Here is an 8,561-nt window from a genome sequence, read left to right on the forward strand (position 1 = left end):
CACACCTTTTCATCTTTTTCTAGAATTAATTGGCAATGAACTTGACACAGGTTTGCACACATTGGCTTGATTGGAAATCAAATGGGGTAGGACAGATAGATGCAGAGTGGATCTCTGATTTTCCAACACATTATTTCTCATGCAAAGTAATTGAGCACGGGGGTGTACGGAGGAGAATAGAAAGTTTAGATGGGGATGTGGAATGCGTATCAAGAAGCCTATGGACATGTGAGTAACTTGTCTGAAGTTACACACACAGGGAGGTGGGTCAGGGTTGTTTGTCACTGGAGCACAGGCCTGCTCTCTTCACTTCAGTGACAGTTGTCTTGCTAAAAGGTGGCCTTCACACAAGGAGAACTAGGCAGGCAGCAGGCAAATCAAGTGGCTCCTTTAAGAAACTAGTTCTAGGGGTCTGTTTGGAGCAGAAACCCAGTTTAATTGACTTCACTTCAGCCAGTGTGCATGTGACATGCACCACGCATCAGACCCCGTGCTCATGGCTCAGGTCACCAAGAGCAACTAGACACAGCTGCACTCAGAGGGTCCAAGGACCAGGGAGGAAAAGAATTACAAGATGTGAGGGGCGGGGAGTAAGAGAGGACACAAAAGGGTTAAGATGTGTTAGGTACAGTACCAACTCCCAGTGACGAAGGTAATCATTATGTAGTATGGACATGTACTGTACTAATGAAAATAAAATTTTAAAAAATTGCAATTACGGAACAGCGTAACATGACCTAATTTTTTTACCAAACCTCACCAGATTGTGGCAGCAAATGAAATCCCATTTGATAATGATGTATTTTCTGAGTACCTTATCCCCTTCAAGTCCCCCACCACCAGGACACAGTTCCACGATGACAGATAACAGATGTTTGCACGTAAATTCTCTCCACAGCTCTGCCGGGCCACGATGCCCTTCCAGGTGCTCTCTCAGGAGCATGCTACCTGTGCAGCACCCACCCGCCAAGTGTGCTACACACCTCTCTCTTTGCCCTGACACTCGGCATTAACAGGTTCTTAAAGAAGGCTTTGTGAGGTCCTGATAGACTTGGCTTTCTGCTCTCCAGCTGTCCTTGGCACTCATCCAAAAGTCTAGTCTCCTTCAGCTTTGGAAGGCGCAGGCAGAAGGCAGTGGCCGAGGAAGTAAGGAGAGCAACAAATGGGAAGATTGTGACTCTGGGGAACAGGATGGAGGAAGTCTCCCTTATAAGAGAACAAGATGAGGGGTAGAGACAAAGCTGTCTTCAGGAGTAAAGGGAAATAAAAGCTTTCTTGTCTCAGTGAAGCCAAAGCATGCTGTTTGCTGCTAATGAAAGGTAAATGGAGGAAACTGAGGGGAACGTTGAACGCTCTCATTAGCTGTCACGAAGCTACATTCCTGAGCTACAACATATAGGATCAAATCCTGACTCCTGTCACTCACGACAGCACAGACTTAAGCATATTGCTTAATTGGAGCCTCAATTTTCTCATCTTTAAATGTAAGAAAAGCATTCCCATTTACCTCACAGGACAGACACTATTAATACTTGAAAGTATGGAGGGTACAGCCTGGTGTACAACAAAAGTGACAAGTGACTTAGGGCCAGAGATTTCGGTCAGTGGTGCCTCCACCTGCCCTGCAAGCGCAAGGTCCTGAGTCCAATCTCCAGTACAAAAGAATTCCCAGACCGATACCTTTCTGAATTAGGTATTTGCAGAAGGTGCTGGGATGTTATTTTAATATTTGTTCCACGTGATCCTGACATAAGTAATGAGCAAGTTGTACTTTGAAAACCACTGCCTTATTTATTCTTCATGAAAATGTCTGTCGGCCAATCTTTCTCCGCTATAGACACTGATCAGAGGATGTAGGTTTCCCTGCCCTTCGTCTCCTTAGTGGTTCCCTTTGCAAACTCTACTTACCTTACTTATTCATCCTTGTGTTTTTCCCCATGAGACAGCAAGCTCCTGTGGGCCAGAATTTATCTGTGTGCAGCACCAGGGACATGGCCTGGACCGTAAAAGATATTCAGTTGTTAAATAAATGAATTATATAAATTGTATCCCCAAAAAGTGATACAAATGTTTATCAAATAAAGTAAATAATTCTATTTTATTACAAGAAGCCATTGCAAATGTCTTGAGAAATGTCACTTGTCACAGGATAAGTGTCGCTTGTCCTACGAGGCAGGACAGAGCAGCAGAAAGGAAGCGACCAGCTGAGGAAACTGGGTTGCAGAGGAGAGAAAAGAAGGGTGTTGGGGAAACAGGAAGAAATGAGGAGGAGGAGACGGTTAAAGAACGGGGAGCAGGTGCTTCCCCTCTGTGCTCTAGAGCAGCAGCTCCAGGCACTCGGAACCCTGCCTCATCTCCCCCGTGAGCCTCGCCGAGCACTCGGCCTGGGACCACACTGCCCCTCTCGTCTCCGGAGTGGGACAGGAGCACACTGCACTGAGGCTGGCGGCCACCACCCTCTGCCCCCTGACAGGGTCCCGTGCGGGGCGGGGCTTCCTCCTGACCTGGGGGCCTGAGAGTCACCAGAGCCCCGGGGCCACTCACACCTGTTCATGATTTGTGCTCTGAATTAAAAGGCCCATTCTTTTTCCTATTTAAGATTATTTGCCTGAAAATTAATTTCTTTTATGCTTTATTTTACTTAAAAAAACATTTTTCTTCTATTCCTATTTTATCTCATATTAAAAGCTATTTTAAATTATTTTTATTGAGGCAATGTACATAAATTAACACAGATTATAGATCTTAGTATTAAATTTTATTCTGAATTTTGAGCCTATGAGTTTTACAATAATTTAGTTTTCTATTTGCATCAAGTAGTTCAAAATATTCAAAGCATCTCTAACTGTCAGTGATTTTTCTCTCTCCATGAGATGATGATTTTGGTTCCACTTGGCGGAGTTTATGTATCATAGTCTGGAAAAATTCCAAAACGTTTAGTGTAATTGTTTTTCTTCCTAGAAGCAACTGGCAATGTATTTTCTCAATTGTAAGAGTGCAAACCAAAGCATTTTTGTCATTACCGTGATCACTGATTCAGTTAAATTTTCTTCAGTCTTTAAATTGGAAATGCTTTCATTGAAACATTAATAAGAAATGGACTCAAAATCGAAGGAGGGCTAGTTACTCTTCTTTAGTAAACTTAGATGGCAGGCATTCATCAAGTCCACTTTTATGTTCATTGAATTTCTAAAATGTTTCTTGTCTGGGTGATCTCCAAAGTGAAATTTTCCTTGATCTAAGAATATCCCTTGACTTTTTTTCTTTTTCTAGAGGAAATTTTGAAGAAGAGAGGGCCATAGCTGGCAAGAGAACATAGGAAGGACATTTAGAGGGAAAGAGGTGTACATGAAACGTCAGAATCCATGAAGACTAAACCTACAGAGTGGAATGAGAAGTAGATGTTCTGATCAGAGTGAAGAAAGCTGCGGGCATGGACACACAGCTGTGCCCTAGTTGGCACAAAAGTGCAAAACCAGAGAGGTGATGAGCCGGGCTCCCTGGGCCACACTCAGCCTTGGTACCCTCAGAGGAGTGAGAATCTTTAGAACGTTGGTTCGGGAAGTGCTTCTGAAATTTAAATCCTCTTTTGTATCTCTACTAATCTACTCTCCATACTTTTAAGGAAAATCTAGGATTGTTACAGACTTCACTGGGTCAAACATAAAACAATATCAATTCTGTAACTTTGAGCTATTTTTTGCTTTTTAAATAGCCTCAGTTAAAATGCATCACCAAGAAAATGACGTGTTACAAATAATGAATCATGCAGAAACAGTAGTGTTTAGAAAACAAGGAAACTATACACTTTTCATTGACATTAGAAAATTTTATAGGAGGAATCCTTCAAGGTAACACATTGTAGCAATGATGGGAACACAGATGGCTTTTCCTGAGCAGAGTTTGCTACAGTTCACCCACAGCCTAAGGGGAGTGAATGTCCACGCTGCAGCACCACCAGAAACTGGACTATGTTCAAATTTTGGTAACTTGATTATTCTGCAATTGTGTTTTTCCATATGGTTTTTCGGCTTGAAGAATTTTACTGCTCCAAAATATCTACCTGAGTCCAGATACTGGTTAAGAGAGGATCGATACCTTTACCTGTGGAGTCTGGCCTGAGCTCAGTGGGACGAGGTATAAACACACCTGAGCTGGTGAGCAGCAAACAGCACATAAGTGCACAAAGTGAAGGGTAGCGTTCGCTAGTATCTGAAATTTTGAAGCTGAACACATGTGGGTTTTAGAAGCTCAATTCTTGAAACCCACATTGGCCCTGAGAGGGGTGGTTCCACCCAGAGCTCTGCCCGATGAGACTACAAAGAAATGAGATTTGCTATTGCAATCTCACATGAGGACAGCAGAGCCGAGCTCGGTGGCTTTCATAATCCATTTGTTCTAAGTGAGCAGCTAGATGTCACCAAGAAATGCTCCAGAGACTTGGTAAGCCCTTGAGCCTTAACCTGGGTGGGCTGCTGGCTGCACCGGGAGAGAACAGGCTCTTCCTCATGCCCAGCCGGATAAGGAAACAGTAAGTAAAGAAATAATGTGTCACTGCAGTATGTGAAGACTTTAGCTTTTAGCGGTGCTGCTGGTACATCTCACAGGCCCCAGAGACAGGAGGGGCCTGGATGTGGGAACCTCACCCGTGACAGGCAACCCTCGGCCTAGCAGGTCCCTGTCACCGGCTCTGGGCACAACCTGGCCGTGGGGCCCCTGCCTCAGCTGGGCTCAGCACCTACCTTGGCTCTTTCTCTGGAATCTTCTGTTGGGGTACTCTGGCTGTTTCATTCTCGGGGAAAACTAGCCAAACTCCCAACACCTGACACCAATGACCGCTCCTTGACTGTCAAAATATCGATATCTGATCCCAGAGACCACCCTGGGACACCATCCAGAGTGGGGTCCCCTGAAGTCCTCGGAAAGGCCTGCGGGTCTGGGGTCACTTTCTGCATGGCCAGGCCAGCCAGCTCCTGGAGGAGATAAATGTTCCAGGCACTGTGGGTGTGTCCATGTTGCCTTGGTGTGACAGAGTGCCTGACCTTTGGATTCTGCGCCTGATTGGGTTTTTACACTCTTAGAACCCTGGGACTGTACTAAAGTGCACTGACAACCTAAAGAAAGATGGCTGTGCTGTGAGGGAAATGTATGAAGATCACCATGTTTTTAAACAGCAGTTTCATAAATTTGCCAGTTGTGCGAGATATGTGGACTGACAAGGACAGCTCTGCGTCTCCGGACAGTTTCATCCACATCGCCTGGTGTATAATCTTTGAAATATATTTTCCTGCATTTTCTTACAACAGACAGGGAGCTAAAACAATCACACTACCAATGAGACCCTAAGCCAATCTTTGTGGGCACCAGATGCTGGCCAGCCTCTCTGAGGTGCACCTTTGCTGCCATCTGCTGATACGCAAGCCAGGCGAGTCCCACTTGGCTGCTGTGCAGAAGGCAGAGGTGTCTTTAGAGACAGCAGCAGCAGCACCGACCCTCACGGGTCAGAGTGTGCCAGCCCCAGGAAGGTTCTTTTAAACAAAAGTTCTGAGATGGCGCTGACTGTTTACTCTGTCTAGTTCTTCAGAGCAATTCATGAAAATAAAAATGGACAAAATAAATGGAGAAAAAATAAAATAGAGAAAGTTTAGAATAGACAAAATATAAAGACAAGTTCAAAGCAGGATAAACATCTCCGTACACAAGAAACAGAAAAACTCAAATGCGCTAAACATTAAGGCAAATTGTTACTGGTTAGAAAGTCAATACTTGCTGGGTTGAAAATTCACTTAGCTGCTACCTATATTGCAAGTTAGGTCAACAGAGAACTGATTTTTGCATTTATTTTAAAAGTCTAACAGAAAGAGAAGGAGGGTGGAAGGGAGGGAAAGGGAGAAAGAAAAGAGTAGCAAACAAACCAAACATGGCCACGATCTACAGTACAGAGGCCAGCCTCCCGCCGGTGGGAGGAGGGCACAGGAGCGGTGTGCCCGCGCGCCCTGTGGATCAGCTCCGACTCCTTCACCCCGCCAGTCCCTGCGCTCTCAGCTGCGTCGCGCGGCACAGGCTGCATTTGCACACAAGCGCTGCTCCCACGCTCCCAGCACAGCACTGTCCCGGTGCTCTCTGCAGGCTGGTGACTCCTGTTTCCCAAATTTCACAGATCAAACACACTTCCTTAGATAGAAGCTTTCTGCTTCTCTCTGGAAGGCAAAGCAAACCATCTTACCTACAGGTTTTTGAAATATACCACTGGAAAATTATGAGACAGATGTATTCAAACACGGACAGCACACAACAAAAACCGAGACAGGAAAAGCCAAAGAAATTAATCTTCCAAATTGAAATGTGCAAAAATCATAAAACCACCTCTAGGTAACTTATTCAACTCCTCTTCACTCTTCACCTCATGGAGAGATTATAGGTAACCTTCTGTTTATATGGCCTTCCAAAGGCAAGGACTTAGCCTGATCTTTTTGTTGTATTTTCTCATTGTTAAAAAAGACATAGGCTTCTGGTTAAGATGACTCTGTAACTCCCCATGGTGTCAAACACAGCTACAATGGAGAAAATAAAATCAGACAACACAGAGACAAGTTCAAAACGCGATAAACATCTCCCAAGACAAGAAACACGAATTCAAAGCAGCACACAAGCTAAAACTGCTGGCTTGCCAAGGTAAGTCTGACACACAGAAGAAGCCCCATGTCTGTGGGAGGGAGGAAATAAACAGCTGCTGAAGAACAGCTGTGAGAGATTTAAAACAGAAGTAGCCACGTAGATGATCAATGGACGAATGAAAGACATAGGTGTAGATAGATGATAGATAGTGATAGATAGATAATAGATATGCAGATAGGTAATAGATGACAGGTATGTAGATAGGTAGATGATAGATATATAGATAGATGATAGATGGGGAGCCAGAGAGAGAGAGATGATAGACAGAGAAAGTGTGCATGGAGCACTATGTACACAGCGAAAGACGCCATCCTGACTCTGACTCGGGAAGAGGACAGAAGCCAAAACATGAGGACCCGCCCTACTCAGAGGACCCTCCATCAGCGCAGTGGTGGATGAGAGGACCCAGTCAGCATCGCCACAGTCAGACTACCGATAGTGACTGTCCCAAGAGTTTGGTTTCAGTGTCAGAGGCTAAACAGGGATCTTACTCAGGATTAGGTACAGCAGAAGACAGGAAGAGAATGAAGGGGGAAAAGAGAAAGAACACAGACACTTCCCATTCAAAATAAGCCCTCACGGAACAGTGCCAGGACACACGGTACCACTGAAAAATAAACCAAGAAAAACCATTCTAAATAAAACAACTATGAGTCTAATAAAAATACCAGGTTTTTTAGGATGTTGAAAAGCATTAATTAATATTTTTCAGTTAAAAAGAGAGATTATAAAAATGGGCAGAAACTCAACACAAAAAATACTCAAAATCTTAGGAATGGAAAAAATTTATGGATCTTGGAGGCTTAAACTTAGTGTGGTGGCATAACTCTGTCTAAATCATCTCAGCACTGTGAATGGCCGAGGCAGGAGGGTTTCAAGTTTGAGCCAAGCCTGGGCAACTTAATGATTTAGCGAGATCCTGTGTCAAAACTTTTTTTAAAAAAGAATTAGGAATATAATTCAGTGAGAAGATGTAAAAGTCCTGGTTTAATCGCCAGTAGTGAAAGGAAGCGGGGAAGGGAGAGGAAAAGAGAGAGGAGGAGGAGGAAGAAGAAGGAGGAAAAGAGAGAGAAGGGGGGAGGAGGGAGAGCAAAACTTGAGCTTAATAGGATAAATTCTAATCTGCAGACAGTGAAAGATATGCGGTGCTTAGGAAGACTACAGAACATTGAAATTAAGACAATCGTTTCTGAAAATGAAAACACAATTTAAAAATTTAGAGGGCGCATTATAGTTTCTTTAAAATGCCTATATAAGTACTAGAAATAGATTTCAGGGATTACAAAGAAGAAACATTCAGTGTAATTCATATAAGAATTTTCCCAAATGAAAGGAATATATAATTTTTGAGATCAAAAGTACACTTGTAGTCTTGAGACATGTGCTCAGCAATCCACCACCCTATGCTCGTTACTGCAGATGGACAGAAGATGTAACCACTGCCGAAGAGAAAGGGAAAGTAACAAAAGAGAGGCTTTGCACTGAACGGAGAGTGACTTCTCTTCTGCAGTAGGTGGAGGAAGGAATCAGATACTGTGCTTAAAGTTCTAAGAGAAAAAAAAATCAATCCACCCTAAACTTCCAGACAGTTAAACCATTACTAGGGGCGAACTGAAGTGTGAAGTGGCTATGGGTTTGCTGCTCACAGATGTAAAAAGTACGGACTTCCCTAGCAACGTGACCACCAGGTGTGCTAGGAGAAAGGGATGGGAACCTAGGACCAACCAAACAGTGCCCTGATTCTTTTCTCTTAAAAACAAAACAAAACTGAATTTGTCTTAACAGGTTAAATTGAAAAACGTTATATGTTCACTGTCTAAAATTTAGAAAATACAAATAAGCAAAAGATGCTAATTAAAAGGTACCCTTACTACAGAAGGCAG

At 43.6% G+C, this 8,561-nt stretch overlaps 1 pseudogene; it reads right to left on the minus strand.

Moving 5' to 3' along the window:
• LOC104857854 overlaps positions 1 to 6,070 on the minus strand; it is a 16,527-nt pseudogene extending 10,457 nt beyond the window's left edge.
• Positions 6,071 to 8,561: the final 2,491 nt, after the last annotated feature.

This window comes from Fukomys damarensis, unplaced genomic scaffold (genome assembly GCF_012274545.1).
Source record: "Fukomys damarensis isolate Sample0158 unplaced genomic scaffold, DMR_v1.0_HiC HiC_scaffold_27, whole genome shotgun sequence".
In the NCBI taxonomy this organism is placed as follows: Eukaryota; Metazoa; Chordata; class Mammalia; order Rodentia; family Bathyergidae; genus Fukomys; species Fukomys damarensis.